Source organism: Phascolarctos cinereus, unplaced genomic scaffold (genome assembly GCF_003287225.1).
Source record: "Phascolarctos cinereus isolate Bilbo 61053 unplaced genomic scaffold, phaCin_HiC Scaffold_5;HRSCAF=322, whole genome shotgun sequence".
NCBI classification, from domain to species: domain Eukaryota; kingdom Metazoa; phylum Chordata; class Mammalia; order Diprotodontia; family Phascolarctidae; genus Phascolarctos; species Phascolarctos cinereus.
In genome coordinates, this window is record NW_027555958.1 from 427,716,077 (window position 1) to 427,732,872 (window position 16,796).

Consider the following 16,796-nt stretch of genomic DNA (forward strand, 5'->3'; position numbering starts at 1 on the left):
TTTATAACACCCTCACCCCACGGCCTTACTTCATGTATCTCTCATCTTCACCTGCCTTTTACACATCTTAAACTCGCCATGCCCAAAACAGATATCTTGGTCTTTCCCCCTCACACCCTCCTCTTTCCCTTATTGGAGAGGGTCAGTCTCATGCTAAGAGAAGGGGAAGGTGTTAAAGGTTGCATGGGCCTGGAATTGACTTGAGTCTATTGCTTGGATAGCAGTTATGCTCACCACTATACCTCGACGTCGACATTCTGAGCGACTTCCTCAACCAGGGCCCAGTGAGAGCCCAGGCAGCTCCTCTGGTTGGGGCCAGCACAAGAGTTCGGCCAGCAGCTCTACTCGCCTGTCAGCTGGTTCGCTTCACACATGAACCGAGACCAGCCCAGAACTCCTTTTGGCTGCTTGGCAGCACCTCTCCTTGCCCGCAGCCTTCAGCCCCTACGTGGTTCTTGCCACTTCTGGCAACCTGTTGCTGCCCCAGCTCAGATACACCCCTTACTGTCAGGTTGTCTCAAGTCTCTGCTCCTAGTACGATACCCGCCAGCGTTTCTCGGCTGCAGCAGAGCACGCGGGTTAATGATTATAGCCAAACCAGTGGTGTGGTTTTGGCAAAGAGAACCGCACGCACTTTGCCTGCAGGGAACCTTAAGGTGCGGTCCAGGGGCTGCGGCGTATAAAGCAAGAATACGCCCCAGGGACTGAGCCCACAGGAGGTCTGTTTTGTTGCGGGCCAAAGCCAACGACCGCCCCGGGACCAGTCCGTGATATTTGCTGGATTTGGTTGCCACAGCTCTTGCCTCTCGAGTGCCCCGCTCCAATCCTCCAGCGTCCTGCCCGCGCCCTCTTAACCCTCCGTCACTCCTGCTACGGATTTCTCCTGAGCCCGGTTCTGTTATGTTGTGTCCACTCTTGTTTGCGTGAGCAACTGGACTGAGTGTCTGAGGAGGTAGGGTAGGCGCAACCTGCATGACAGAGCGCGTGAGCTTGCAAATTGGGGATTTGGGTCCAAGATCCTCCGAGCCAGATGTTGGGACGCTGGACGTTGGCAGCGCCATATCTTTCTCTTGCTGAAACAGGACTGCTGTGAGGGGCCCACAGGCTTCCCCTGGGGAGGTCAGGCACAGTGCCCTAACTCTTGCGGGTGCTTCCTTTTGGGTCGGAGACGAGAGATCAACGGCGATAGAGGGAGACCCATTGGCCTGGGCTACAACGAATATGAGATGGAGATGTCCATGGTTACCCAAGACTGGAGGAGGGCACGCGAGTGAACTATCAAGCTTCCAAGAAGCTTGCTTTTGGCGAGCCGCTGCTGCTGTCTGTCCATCAGTCTGGAAGAGGACTATGATATCAGGGAGGTAATGCCGTGACATGCAAGTGAACTGGATTTAAGAGAGGGCGAGTTGTGTAAAGTCACCAGCCGTACTTTCTCCTCCAGAGCCATTTGGGTGCAGTGGCCAGATACAGATCAGGACAACTTGGGGTAGCTCAGGATGCAGTGGGGGGGGGGTCCTTGGCCTTTTCAAGCTAAGGTCTTGAACAGGTCTCAGTTTGACCGAGGCAGAGCCCATTCAGTGATTAAGACTTATTTTTTTTTTTTAAATCAAATCCCTGAGAATATCCTAGAGTAGCTCTTGGCCTTCTAACGCCATAAAGGTTTCTTTTGAGTCTGGAGAGATTTTGGACGCCTTGAGGTGAGTGGTGAGGAGAGAGAAAGAGCTAGGTGGGTGGCTTGTGCAAAACATACAGACACCTCCTCGTCGGCGAATCGAACCCCAGCCTCCGCCATGACAGGCAGGGATACTGCCCACTACACTAACGAGGAAAGTCACAAGCCTATTACACTTGCAGCCTCAGGCAGCTCAGAGGCTTTCTACGTCCCTCAACTTCCTATTCTGACAAAATACAAAGAACCTTTCCTCCTTCCCTTCTATCTCTTCTGCCTGCGTGACTCAAACCACACTCGTAATTTCCGTGCGTCCGAAAAGCTATCTCCGCAGCCAACATACCTTTCGTCCATTGTCTTCCAGGACTTCCGTCCCTTTCCAGAATGAAAAGAGGCTGACTTCCAAAACAAGAAATTCTTCAACTTCAGCTGTGCCTAAGTCTCCAGCAGTCTATGGACTTCTTCTAAGGATAACGTTTTTGAAGGCGTAAAATGAAATCCAATGGTACTCAAATAGAACCATGTCCTTAAAAAATCAACCACGTTCAAAGATACTAGGGTAAAACCGTGTTCCTTCCATGATACCCTCTAGCAGACTGGCGGTTACTCTAGGGGAACCGAAATAGGGAAAGGGAGATGAGAAGGAGGGGATACCCCAGGAGTAGGAGGGCATCCAAGGCGGTGGGTAAGTACATGTGTTTGAGACAGAACTGTGCTGTGAGGGAGCTACGCCTGGAAGTTGGTGGACTATGGGCAGGTGGGTGTCGGGGCCAGAAGGGAGAGCAGCTGATTGCTCAGGAATCGCATCCGCTGCTCTTTTGGGCCAGTCACTTCCCTCTTGGACAATTTTCACTTTCCCTGCAATGTTGATCTGGAACCTGTCCCCTGCCAACCCTATCCTTACCCGTAAGAGCTCCATTCATTTGGGAATGGTCTCTGCCAGCACTCGACCCACAGGTGGAAATCCTCTCCAACCTTCTAGGCCCTTCTGAGTCTAATTTTGCTTCACAGTGGACATGATGCTTGCACAATTCCCCAAGGAGTCCTGGTCATACCTAGCCGGAGCCTCCAAAGAGTCTCTCCTAATTTGGAAATGTGTATCAGGCGAAGTTGGGTTCTCCCCAGGAGACTTGGACGTGGCATAAGAGCAGGTCTCCATTTTCCCACTTCTCTGAGCACCTTTCCACGTGTATCCCCAGTTCCAGCGTCTGGAGGACCACTCCTTGGTTCCAAGCAGCAGCTGTGGACCTGCTACTTGGAAGAAGGAAGGCCCTAGAAGAATGATCTCGGGGCTGAGCTACGTGTGTTCCCCAAAGAGACAGGTGCACACGTGTCGGGGAAGCAGTTGGAGAAGCTCAGGGCAGCTGCAATTCGGTGAACCCAAGGCGCACGAAGGGTCAGGTCAGGTCAGGTGAGGGTGTTCTTTTGTGGTTCGGGTCTTTGGGCCCAGCAGGAGGCTGCAGGTGTTGGCATGGAGAGGCGGACAGGAAGGCATGCACCTTGCTTGGAAGGAAGGTTCTGGACAGGTGGACTTTCTTAGGCAGTGCTGGTGCCAGAGGGAAAGGTTAGGGTGCCCTGAAGGAGCTGGTTGAACTGGACCAGAAAGTCTGGACCTGTGGGTGTATTGCGACTGTTGCCATTAGATGGGAGGGAGGGAACAACTTGCAGTCGCGTCAGGATGGCCGAGCGGTCTAAGGCGCTGCGTTCAGGTCGCAGTCTCCCCTGGAGGCGTGGGTTCGAATCCCACTCCTGACATCAGTCTTTTGCCTTCTCCTCTGCTCCCTTCGCTGACTGAGCACTACCCGAGGAAGACAGGATGACTTGCCCAGGCCCCCAAATCCACGGACATTCACCCGTTTTCCCCAAATAACTGGCCTCCATGGACCAGGCCTCCACATGCATACGTGTGAATGAAGGGTGTGTAGAGGAACAGTGGTCCTCCTGAGGACCACACCGGGCTTTTGCCAGAGGTGAATTGGAAGAGAAACGTACCAGTGGACAGCGGCCCTTTTGAAACATCCCAGCATTATAGCTTCAGATGCTTACTTTCAAGGCAATGATAGGACTTTTCTAGAGGAGGTGTTGTAGCAGCAGTAGGAGAACTAGGAGGAAGAGAAGCAGGACAAGGGGGGAGGAGAAGGAGAGAGAAAATGTAGAAGAGAAAGGAGGAGAAGAGGTAGGATGGGGAGGAGGAAGAAGGAAGGAAGGATGGAGAAGTACACAGGAGGAGGAAGACGAAAAGGAAGAAGAGGGAAGTTTAGGAGAGAGCAGGGCGAGGAAGTCAAGTAGGATAGGTTGTAGGTTAGGGCGAGCACGTGATGTGTCAAATTTTGTGTTCAGGGCATGGCCTACCAGATGTCTCTGTGTGTCGGCGAAGATGAGAGACCCTCTCTGAGTAAGGCCCAACGTGGCTAGCATGGGTGGTTCAGTGGTAGAATTCTCGCCTGCCACGCGGGAGGCCCGGGTTCGATTCCCGGCCCATGCAAGAATGCGATTTTGGCGCAGTTGCCGTCTGCCCGGCCCTCCTAACTTTTGGACGGAAGAAAGCGAGCATTCCCCCAATCACTGTCCCCCCCATTCTTCCGCTGTCCCTTACCACCTTCCCTCCAATTCCCTCAAGCCTTCCACCTAAGTGGCAGAGACCGGAGAAGTCCTTGGCTCTAGGACTCCAGGGCGGCTGGGAAAGCCCTTCTTCCTTGGCACCTGAAAGACCAGGCTCCAAGCAAAAGTTGCCCATTGTCTGCTGCTTCGCCTTCCACACTGGGCTCTCTTTGCTCGCACCATTTTACCAGCGGAACTCTTTGGGCGAGAAGAAGAGATGCTTTGGTTGCTTCTCTTCTCTGATTTTCCTTTCTCGTTCCAGACTAGGCGAGACTGGCAGGGGAAATGAAGCAATCGAACAAGGAAAGCCGGCGCAGGCAGCAGTGAGAAAAACAGAAAGAGCACACATCCTTCTTGAGAGTAGTGGTCAACGGCGTAAAAGAAAGTTCCCTGACCGGGAATCGAACCCGGGCCGCGGCGGTGAGAGCGCCGAATCCTAACCACTAGACCACCAGGGAGGATGCAGCAGTGAGTTCCTGACTCCATATAACACGGACCTTCTGCATCCCTCCCGCGTCTTCCTCATTTTTCTCAAGGTATCCATTGGACCTCCTTCCGGCCTCTCCCCTGGACTACTCTCACTTGCAGTTCCATTGTCACTATCAAACGCGCCGACCTATACCGTTGCTCTTCTCCTACACTCTAGTCATTCCCAGAAATACCCCCACCTCTCATGAACAAAGAACCTCGTTTCTTCGAATTCCAAACCTCTACCTTCCCGGACCCCAACCTCTCCTCATTCCACACCTTGCTACCTGCTTGCCCTCCCTCCTTTTATTCATAGGGTCTCTTCAGCCACCTTTTTGTTCCTATACCACGCTTTTCTCTCTTCAGGGTCCCTGCAGATACCTGGGTGACTTTGCACAGCTTCTTCCTTTGGCTAAGTAACAATCCATTTGGCTATGGTCTGGCTGCCTGTTTCTTTCCTTTTCTAGTCAGTATCCCCTCCATCAGTACGCCAGGAGTAACTCAGAAAGAGCTTGGTTGGCCTTGAACCTCGGAACGATCGTTCTGGACGTGTTCAACTGTGAGAGATTTGCTCTCTAAATCCTCCAAATTTTCTTGTTTGTCTTCATTCTGGAGCGTATGCAACTACAAATCCAAATTTAAAAGAGGCGCGGGAAAGTTGAGGAGCTTAGCCAAAATCCACTGTCCTGTCTTGTTTTACAACCCGCCCCCCCTTACTTCACATATCATCTTTGTGGTTATGACGTACATGACTAACCTCTCTCCCGGCCTCCATTCTCTCATCTCCACCTGCCTGTTAAATATCTTAAACTCACCGTGCCCAAAACTGATCTCGAGATCTTTCCCCCTCACACCCTCCCCATTCCCTGATTGGAGAGGGTACCACCAACGTCCTAGACTCCCAGGCTGTCAACTTAGGTGTCATTCCAGACTTGTCACTTTCCCTTACCCCAGTATCTCCACCGCTAATAGCCAATAATTGTTGAGTCTAATCGTTTCTACCTTCCTAACATTTCTCCGATATATTCCCTTTTCTCAGTGACATGGCCATCGCAACAGAGCAGGACCTTATCACCTCAAACCTACAATGATGTATTAGCCTGCTGATTGGTCTCTCTGCATCGGAGCTCTTGTCCGTATTTTGCTGGGAAATGGACAGTAATGCCTAAGGATGGACAGGCCTGGCTTCAGGTGAATCTCGGTCTCTAGAAGGAATGTCCTGATGGATGGGATCCAGGTCCTGGATCCCCTCCAAAATACTAGCTCTTGGACTGCACCTCTCCTGATCAGGTTGTCCCAAGCCTCTGCTCCTAGTTCCGGGTTACAGTTATGTACCATACCCACCAGCGTTTCTCGGGTGCAGCAGAGTATGCGGGTTAATGACTATAGAAAAACCAGTGGTGTGGTTTTGGCAAAGAGCACGGCACGCTCCTCGCCTGCAGCGAAGCTTACGATGAGGTTCGGGTGCAGGGGGGTATGAAGCAATAATTCGCCCCAGGGACAGAGCCCATACGAGGTCTGTTTTGTTGCGGGCCAAAGCCCAGGACCGCCCCGAGACCAGCCCGTGATATTTGCTGGATTTGGTGGCCACAGCTCTTGCCTCCCGAGTGCCCCGCTCCAATCCTCCACAGCCCTGCCCGCGCCCTATTAACCTTCCCCTCATCCCTGCTACGGAGTTCTCTTGCGCCCGGTTCTGGTTACGTTTTGTCCACTAGTGTTCGCGTGAGCAACTGGACTGAGTGTCTGAGGAGGTAGGGTAGGCGCAACTTGCATGATAGAGCGCGTGTGCTTGTAAATTGGGCATTTGCGTGGGAGATCCTCGGAGCCAAGGGCTGCGGCGCTGGACTTTGGCAGCGCCACACTTTTCTCCTGCTGGAGTAGGGCTGCTGTGAGGGGCCCACAGGCTCCCCCCGGGCAGGTCAGGCACAGAGCCCTGACTCTTGCGGGTGTTTCCTTTTGCGTCGAATGTGAGGCATTAATGGGGCAAGATTGAGAGTCATAGGCCTGGGGTACAACAAATATGCAATAGAGATTGCCTTTGGCTATCTGAGACTAGAGGGGCGCCAGCGAGTGAACGATTTCGGGTGAGACACAGGACACTTCCAAGAGGCTTGCATTTAGCGAACCCATGAGAAGATGCCAAAGGTGGCTCTTAGCGGTATCCAACGCCACAAAGGTTTCTGTTGAGTTTGGAGGGACTTTGGCCACCCTGAGATGAAGCGGCGAAGAGAGAGAAGGAGCCCATTGGGTGGGCTTTTGCGAAATGCAAGGACGCCTCCCCGTGTGCGAATCGAACCCCAGCCTCCCGCGCGACAGACCGGGATCCACACACTTCGATCTTCCCCCCCCCCCCGCCCCCGACTCTGGTCCAGTAAATTACCAAAGGAATCAATCTTATTGAAATAGAACTATTAATTTGCTTTATAAATTTTAACCAATTCCGAGACACTAGGGTAAAACCCTTTAGGAGGCTAGCCATTTTTCTCGATAAAGAGAGAGTGGGTGTGTGGGGTTAAATGAGGCGTCAGAGGAGGAGGAAAAGAAGAAATATGAGGAGGTGGAAGAGGGGTACGAAGGCGTCGAGGAAGAGATTTGGAGCTGCTTAGACTAAGGATTCCACTGACACAAGCCCCTTCTCCCTAACCCAATGGCCTTCACAGGTCTAGCCTCGAGTTGCGTTGGCATGTGTGAAGGAGCCGACCCCATCTGAGTACCAAGATGGATTTTTCCAAGAGGTTGGAAGAAAATTCACACTTGGACTTCGGGTCTCTTTCCACCTTCCCCACCAATTAACCTTTAGGGCATTCACCCGACTTTCTCTGAGAATGCGTAGGTGCAGTAGAAGAGAGGTAGGAGGTGAGAGGAGGGAGGAGGGAAAAAGAGGTGGAGGAGTAGGTAGAAAATGGAAGAGGAAGAAGAGGAGAAAAGATTAGGAGGTCGAAGAGGCTAAGGAGCAGGACAAAAAAAAGGTCTTGGTTAAGTTGAGTACGTGTTGTGTCATATTAGGAGCGTGGGTTCTGGCCCACTAGAAATTATTGGGTGTTCAACCAGTTCTGACACTGAGCAGATAGTTAAGTTATTTTTTGCACAGGCGTTTCAGTGGTGGAACCAGGTTGGTTTCTCGGCTTATTTGAGCACTTTTATCCCCCCCCCCTTTTTATTCATTCATTATTTATTCATATATTTATTTGTTCATTCACTTATTAATTTTTTTGTTTGTTTATTCATTTATTTATTATTCATTCATTCATTTATTTGTGTATGTATGTACGTATGTATGTATTCATTTATTCATTCATCTATTTATTTATTTGTTTATCTGTTTATCTATCTATCTATCTAGCACAAGTCCTTTCCTGAGGTCTCTCACTGTCCAGCTCACCTTTTTGGACAGCTCCGTCAAAAAGGCTTGCGTCCCCAGGAAGGAGCACCTTCAACCATCATTCCCACCCTAAGCGCAAAAAAAAAAAAAAGGCCCTGCCAGACCGTGCCACCCGGCCTTAACTTATTTTAGGGAGCCAAAGAAGACCTGGACTCCGAGGCTCTTGGATAGTTTGGAAAGCCCTGCCTGTACAAGATAGAATCAGGCTTCCAGAGCATATAAAAGCTAAGACTTCTGGCAAAAGTCGATCTCTGTCACTCTGCTCTACCTCCAACCTTCTCCCAGCCCTCAACCCCCGAGTTTGCTAGAATGAATGCTTGGGATGGGAGGTAATGCCCTGATTTTCTTTCGGCCCACTCCCACCCCCTAACCTGGCGGCCTGTTCACGGGAAAGGAAGTAAAAAAGTAAGGGAGCAGGACAATAGAGGCGCGATCTTCCTCTTGACCCCTAGGTTACCTCACATCCCACTCTTCTTTTTCCATTCCTTAGCCCCTTCCATCCCCATTGCCACGTTTCTATGCCTTCCTAGTCTGGACATTAAGGTTTGGCACCTTCTGGTCTTGCAGAGACTTGGCTGGTCGGAGTTGAAGCGGCAGCATGGAAAAAGAGAAGAGCAAGGATGGGTAACGTGTGCAAAAAAAAAAAAAAAGAAAAACTCCCCGTGGGGGAATCGAACCCCGGCCTCCCACATGACAGGCGAAGATACTGACCACTATACTAATGAGGAAGCTGCTACATTTCTTCCCCCCCCCACTTCCTACTTGGTTGACAGTCTCTGCCTTGGGGGTTCTTGAGACCCATGACTTTGCACTCCTGACAAAACATAAAAGCTCCTTCTTACTTCCACTGCCTGTCTGATTCAAATCACTCTTCACTCTCTCATTCCGCCCCTCGAATCACCTCCGAAGCCATCTTTGGTTCCTGGTTCTCCAGGACTTCCATCTTTTTTTCTGGAAATAAAGACACTGATTTCCAAAGAAGAAATTCTTCAACTTAGCATGGCATTACTCTCTCTCTCTCTCTCTCTCTCTCTCTCTCTCTCTCTCTCTCTCTCTCTCTCTCTCTCTCTCTCTCTCTCTGTTTGTGTTTGACCGTTCTGAAAGTCTCCAGCAGTCTATGAACTTCTCAGAATAACGTTTTTGAGCGCATAAAATTAAATCCAATAAATTTCCAGCGAAACCAACTGTATTGAAATAGAGCTATCAATATACATTAAAAAATGTTACAGTGTCCAACGATACTAGGGCAAAACCCTTGTCCTTTCACGATACCCCCTATGAGACAGGCAGTTAATCTTGATCAAGGGGGATCTCTGGGGGAGGTGAAATAGGGTAAGGTAGAGGAGGAGGGAGACAGAGGTGGCAGATGGGGAGATATGTCTGAGCAAGAATGGTGGTGTGCAGTTGCTGCCCCTGGAAATTCGTAGGTGATGGGCAGGCGGCTGGATGGCTGAGAAGGGAGAGCAACTTGATTGCTCAGGGACCTCATCAGCTGCTCCTTTGAGTCAGACCTTCCCTTACAATGCCAACCCTATCCTTACCTGTCAGCCCTCCACTCTATTTGGAATGGTCTCCCCCAGCACTCTATCCACAAGGGGACATCCTCTCAGACCTAGGCTTCTCTGAATCTAAGCTTTGCCTCACATGGACATGATGCTTGCACAATTCCCCAAGATGTCCTGATCACACCTAGGGCAGAACCTCCACAGAGGCTCTCCTGATTTGGAAATGTGTATCAGGTGAAGTCGGGTTTTCCCCAGGAGACTGGACATGGCATAAAAAGTATGGCCCTAGAAGAATGGTATTGGGGCTGAGCCTCATGTGTTCCCCAAAGAGACAGGGGCAGAGGTGTCGGGGAAGCAGCCATTTGGTGAACAGGAGGCTAAAGAGAGGTGGGGTCAGGTGAGGGTGTTTTGTTGTGGTTCAGGTCTTTGGGCCTGGTGGGAAAGTGTATGTGTTGGCACTGAGAGGAGGGCCGGAAAGCTCGAAGCTCATGTTGAAGGATGGTTCTGGCCAGGTGGACTTTCTTAGGCAGTGCTGGTGCCAGAGGGAGAGGTTAGGGCAAGAGGAAGGAGCTGGATGAGATGAATCAGGTGGTCTGAGTCTGTGGTTGTTTTGCTACTGTTATCACCAGTGTGGAGGAAGGGGGTGTTCTGATGCCAAGTCAGGATGGCCGAGAGGTCTAAGGTGCAGCTTTCAGGTTGCAGTCGCTCCTGGAGGTTGGTTTTGAATTCCACTCCTCAGGTTATTCTTTTGCCTCCCGCTCTAGTCCCAAGACCTTACTGCTTCCTCAGCGCTACTTGAAAAAGTCTTCATAGGCCGAGCCTCCAGTTGCCTGCATTTGGATGAAGGACCAAACTTTTGCCAGAGGGTAAGTACATTAGAAGAGTAATGCAGACAAGAACAGACCTGTTGAAACTTCCCAACGATATAGCTTCAGATACTTACTTTCAAGACAACCGTAGGACTTTCCTGGAGGAGGTGGTGTACCAGTAGTAGGAGAACCCCAGGAGGAAGAGGAAGTGTGTGTGTGTGTGTGGGGGGGGGAGGTGAAGGAAGAAGAGAATGGAGAAAAGGAGGAGGAAGAAGAGAAGGAAGATGGGAGGAGGAGGAAAGTAGAATGGAGAAGTACATAGAAGGAAGATGAAAAGGAAGAAGGGGGAAATTTAGGAGGGAGGAAGGCAGAAAGTCAAGAAATATAAGTTGTAGGTTAGGGTTAACATATTGTATCAAATTTTGGTTGTGGGATATGGCCAACCTGTGTGTCCAAGAAGATCAGAGACACTACAGAGAAGGCATAGTATGTTCTGCATGGGAGGCCCAGGGTTCCAAGTCATGCACATCTTGAAATGTTAGTATACATTCTATCCGGGGTGTCCTGCTGCCACTACCCACCTTTTGGACAGATCCCTGAAGGACGCTTATATCTCTAGCAAGGAGTGCCTTTACTGGTCACAACCATCATCCCCAGCTTCTACTACTAACCCTTGTCACCCTCACACATAGCTACTTACTTTGCTTAGGCCAAAGAAGCCTGTGCCTCTCCCATTTATGGACAGCAAGAAAAGCCCTCTTTCTTTGGCACCTAAGGTACCAGGCTTCTAGCAAAAGTTGTTTATCACTCTGTTCTGCCTCACCTTCCACGCTGAACCCACGCTGAGTTCTGCCCTCAACCCCACTTTCCTTGCACCAGTTCACCAGGTTAGACAATTTGATCACTGAAACCTAGCAAGATATCTTGGGGTTTCTTTCTTAAGTGACTTGTCCAGAGTCAAACAGATAGTGAGTGTTATGTGTCTGAGGCCGAAGGTTAGACAATTTGGACGGACTGAAGAAATGATTAAGATTGGCACTTTGTTACCCTGTTTTCCTTTCTCACTTGGCACTAGTTGAGATGGCCTGGGGGGATGAATCTATTGAACAAGGGAGCATTTGCAGCTGGGGGTAAGCAGCAGAGCGCGAAAGGTCACTTGTTGAAGGGGTAAAGCAGCACAGCAGGAAAGATCACTTGTTGGAGGACGGCAGAAAAGGGGATTCCCCGACCAGGAACCGAACCCAGGCCGCAGCGGTGAAAGCGCCAAATCCTAACCACTAGACCACCAGGGAGTACTCGGCACCGAATTTCTCTTTCTCGCTCAGCACAACACTGGCTTTCTGCATCACTCTCACGTCTACCTTAGTCTCTTCTGGAGACCCATTGGACTTACTTCTAGCCTCCCCCTCGACCACTTTCACTTGTGGTTCCGCTGTTACTACCAACCCTGCCGACTCATACATCTGCTCCTCTCCTACACTCTAGTCATTCCCTTAAATGCCACCACCCTCTGCCTCGAGCGAACATAAAACCTGCCCAATAAAAGTTCGAATCCCAAATTTCTACCTATTCCGTCTTTCCTGGACCTCTCCTCATTCCACACCTTGCTGCCTGAGGCCCTTCCTCCTTTTATGTATAGGGTCTCTTCAGCTGCCCTTTTGCTCCTGTGGCATGCTTTCTAATCATATCAGCTCCATCAGTATGCCAGGGGCTTGGTTGGTCCTGAGCCCCTGAAGGAGGGAACCTCATTCTCCTGGATGTACTCAACTGGGTAAGACTCCCTCTCCAAATCCTCCCAATTTGTCTTGTCTGTCTTCTTTGTGGAGCGTGTGCAACTACAAATCCAAACTCTTCGGGGTGGGGGTGTATGTGCGGTAGGGGGATTGAAGAGCTTAGGCAAAGCCCACTGTCCTGTCCCGTTTTACAAACCCTCAGGAATGGGGGCTTCCTTCCTTCAAGTATCATCCCTGTTGGAGATGACTCTTAGATTTTCTTGTACAGCGCCTAACCTCTCTCCTGACCTCCAGCCTTTCATCTCCACCTGCCTACTAGACATCTTCGATGTAGAAGTTCCACAGGCATCTAAAGCTCACCACGGCCAAACAGACCTTGCGATCTTTCCCCCTCACCCTCTCCTCTTTCCCTGATTGGATAGAGTACCACCAACCTCCTAGGCTCCCAGGCTGGCTATTTAGGTGTCATCCTAATCTTTTCAGTTTACCCTACCCCGATTCCCTCCACTCTCAAATAGTCAATAATTGTTGAGGCTACTGTCATTTCTCCTTCCTAACATTTCTCCTCCAAGCCCCCTTCTCTCAGTGACATAGCCACCACCCTAGTGCAAGTCTTCATCACTTCAAACCTAGACTGATGTATTAGCCGGCTGGTTGGGCTCCAGTGCAGAGAGGAGATGGCCAGGAATGTCAGACGATGGACAAGCCTAATCACCATCTTTGGAAGGAATGTCCTGGTGGAAGAGATCCAGGTCCTTGATCCCTTCCAGAATAATAGCTCTTATGAGGTGTAGATAGAGCCTCTTTCCTGTTTGTCTACCAAAGATGCAGCCCTTGAAGGCTATAGGTTGGAGAAGGAAATAGCAAACCACTCCAGTATCTTTGCTAAGAAATTCCGAATGAAGTGACGAAGAATTGGACGCGACTGGAAAAAGACCATACTTTGTACATATTAGGCCCTCCATTGTCGTTCAATTGAAGTGAAGTGAAATGTGTTGGAGTTTTGGGCTGGAGATGCGCATCCAACTAGACAAAGAGAAAGATTCAGGGGATATTGGAGGAGGAGGTAGTTAGAAGGTCACTCGTACATTCAGGTTGGGAAACATGTCCAGAGGGCCCTAAAGAAGTGCGAAATGAAGGGAGGAGCTTGGCAGAGGGAGGGGGCGGGAGAGCCTTCATACCTGTCTGTAGGGGTCAGCAGTGTGGCAAGACAGGAAGGCAGTATGAGGAATTGCGTTGGCCGGGAATCGAACCCGCGTCAACTGCTTGGAAGGCGGCTATGCTCACCACTATACCACCAACACGAACCCGGTATGTTGCTTCCTCTACCAGGCCCTAGTGAGAACCCCTCCAGCTTCACCAGTACAAGGGTCTACCCGCAGTTCATTTGCTTGCCAACTGGTTAGCTCCATACACTAACCGAGGCCAGCCCAGAGTTCCTTTTGGCTCCTTGATAGCCGCTTTCCTTTGCCCACAGCCTTCAGACCCACATGTCGTTTGAGTTGGAGCCAGGGTCTGGAGCACTGGGCGTTGGCAGCCCGGGGCCCTTTCTCGCTTGATCAGGATAGCTGTGAGGGGCCCAGGGGCATCCCCTGAGAGGTCGCGCACAGAGCCCTGACTCTCTTTTGGGTTGGAAGCTAGGGATTGATTGCGCTAGAAGGGGACCCATCGGCCCAGGCTACAATGCATATGAGACAGAGAAGCCCTTCCTTACCTGAAATTGGGAAGGCCCCGGAATGTTAAAGATCACGGGTGAGACAATAAGAAGCTTCGAAGAAGCTTGCGCTTGGCGAGCCCCTGGGAAAATGTTATGTAGGCAGCACTTGGCAGCCTAATGCCACAAAGGCTTCTTTTTGAGTTTGGAGAGACTTTGGCCACCCTGAGGTGAGTTGCCGGCGTAGCAGAAGGGGCAAAAATGTCGGGGAAACAAACTCCTGCGTGATAGGTTGGGATACTAACCATTATACTAACGAGGAACGTTATAGGTCATTTACACTTGTAGATTCAAGTAGTTCTAAGCACATGCTTAGCTCTTCCCCGTCAGTTTGGTTTGGGGTTATGTCCCACAGCTTGGATGATTGATGGAATCTTAGCCACTGCCTCTAGCTAGCCACTGCCCACAGACCCAATCCTCATATTTCTCACAGAAACAGGTGTGTCCACGCATTCAACCACAACCTCATCTGTCTAATCTCAGACAGGACGCAATCAGAAAGACAGGACCAGCCAATCAAAAAGCAGCACTACTGGGATGCCCGAGCAAGATGTGGACCCCAAAACAATAGAAGGACTTTCCCTAAACAGGCACCTGTGCAGTAATAGTAAAAGCTGTACTTTAGGTGAACTCATGACGTAGAGAGGCTTGCTATAATATCATCATCATACATACATCCCCTCCCCTTTCGGTTTTTCTGTATGTATTGTGGGTAATGGCACGAACAGTTCCACCAAGTCTGGGACCCCTCTTCTATTACCTAATCCCTTAACAAACCCCTCCTATATTTTAAATATTCAAATATTTGTAATTGCATCTTTTGCCCTATAAAAATCTCCACCTTTCCCTGACAAGTTTTTGGTTCCTTCTTGAACCTCAGCTTGCTGGAGAGCATAATTCTCAATAAATGCCTTTGCTTGGGTTGGAGATGGTTGAGTCTGTGAATTCTTCCCAGACAACCCCCACAACACACCATAAAACCGAAACAAGTTAAGTGTATAATGACCAAACCTGGGCATTTTTGTTGTTGTTCAGTCGTGTTGTGCTGTTTGTCGTTGTTTCCATGACACTATTTATCCATCTCATTCTCTGTCGGCCCCTCTTCCTTTTACCATCAGTCTTTCCCAAAGTCAATGTCTTTTACATTGGGTCCTGTCTTCTCATTATGAGACCAAAATATTAAGCTTCAGCTTCAGCATTTGACCTTCCAGTAAATAATCTGAATTAGCTTCTTTAAGTATTGACTGGTTTGATCTCTTTACTATCCAAGGGACTCTCAAAAGTCTTCTCCAGGACCACAATTCAAAATCGTTGATTCTGCAGTGCTCAGCTTTCCTTATAGTTCAACTCTCACAGCCACACATTGCTATTGGGGGAAGAACGGAGAAATGGAAAAGAGAAGGCTTGTGGTGACTGGTGGTGGGGGTGGTGTGCAAAACAAAAGAAAGAAAAAGAATGATAAAATTTCTAGGTAACAGTAGGTGAGTGTTGTGTCAAATTTGGGTACTGGGCCCTGTCCCACCAGAACTCTACACATGTTCATGGAGATCAGAGGCAGAGAGGAACCGAGTGCTGCTCCTTGCATGAGTAGTTCAGTGGTAAAATTCTCTCATGCCATGAATTATCTCCTTGGTTCGATTCCCGCTCCAAAGAGACGAGCTTTTTTGCGTAAGTCCATTCCTGAGTATTCAGGCTATCCTTTGGCACCTTTTGGATAGACAGCTCCTGGCCGGACTGTGGCATCCCCAGGCAGGAGCAGCTAGCTTGTCCTGTCAAAATCATCACATCCACCTTGTATGGCCAACCTTAGCCAGCCACCCCTCAGTCTCTGGAGAAGGCCATATGAGACTGGAGCTCTCATGCTCTTGGAGATAGACGAAAAGCCGCCTCAGTTCAAATTAGGTCCATAAATTTCCAGGGGACCCAAGAGTCATGGCTCTGGAAAACCCTGCTCTCTTGCAACCTTGCTCCTCGGCACTGCCCTCCCCCTCACAAGTTTTCCAGAAGGAACCACGTAAGACCATTTCCTATTTTTTTTCTGCCCCCGGGACTTGGCGGCAGGGCCAGGTGAAACGTGACAAGACAGTAAAGTAACAAGGAACAAGGAACGGGAAACATTTGTAGTTGGAGGCGGGCTGCAGGGTCCAAAGAACGAGTAAGAAACCACCCTTGGTGCTGGTGGCCGCCGGTTTCAGCGGAAAGCAACTGGACAAAAGCTTTCCCTGACCGGAAATTGAACCCGGGCCGCGGCGCTCGAATCCTAACCACTAGACCACCAGGGAGTACAAGCTTAACTACCTCCCTTACTTACTCAGCCCAACACTAGCCTTCTACATCGCTTCTTTTCTCAATCTCCTCTGGGATTCCATTGGACTTACCATCTGGTCTCTCCCCAGTCACTCTCAACTGACGCCTAACTACCTCACTTCCCCTCTCTCATACTATGGTCCATTCCTTTAAATTCCACCAGCTCGCCTCGCCTGAACAAGGCACCTGTCTCCCCAGTGAGAATTTGGAACCCACACTCCTACAACCTTTGCCATCTTCCTAGCTGCCTCATTCCACACCTTGCTGCCTGCCACCCTTACATATTTCATTCGTCTTTGTTTCATGCCTTCCTCTCTCTTCAGAGCATCTGCGGATGCCACGATGCCTTTGCACAGACAGCCTCTTCCTCTGCCTTAAGAACAATCTGTTTAGCTCTGCTCTGGCTTCCTGTTTCTTGTCTTTCCTAGTCAGTATCAGCTCCACCAGAAAGGCAGGAATTACTCAGAAATAACTAGGACCGGCCCTGAACCCTAGACAGAGGAAGGCTTGAGCATTCAGAGAAGAGTTTTGCTCTCCTGAATGTGCTCAACCACGAGAGAACACACCTCCAAATCCTCTGAGTCCTGCCGCACTGGAGCTTGTGCAAT

General features: G+C 50.1%; 3 non-coding genes across 3 annotated transcripts; 2 read left to right on the forward strand and 1 right to left on the reverse strand.

The window, feature by feature from the left end:
- The first annotated feature begins 3,341 nt into the window (after positions 1-3,341).
- TRNAL-CAG (transfer RNA leucine (anticodon CAG)) lies at positions 3,342-3,424 on the forward strand. Its single transcript has one exon. It is a non-coding gene; the product is annotated as a tRNA-Leu (tRNA).
- Positions 3,425-4,083: 659 nt separating this feature from the next.
- Positions 4,084-4,154, forward strand: TRNAG-GCC (transfer RNA glycine (anticodon GCC)). Its single transcript has one exon. It is a non-coding gene; the product is annotated as a tRNA-Gly (tRNA).
- Positions 4,155-4,656: 502 nt separating this feature from the next.
- Positions 4,657-4,728, reverse strand: TRNAE-CUC (transfer RNA glutamic acid (anticodon CUC)). Its single transcript has one exon. It is a non-coding gene; the product is annotated as a tRNA-Glu (tRNA).
- Between the last annotated feature and the right edge of the window lie 12,068 nt (positions 4,729-16,796).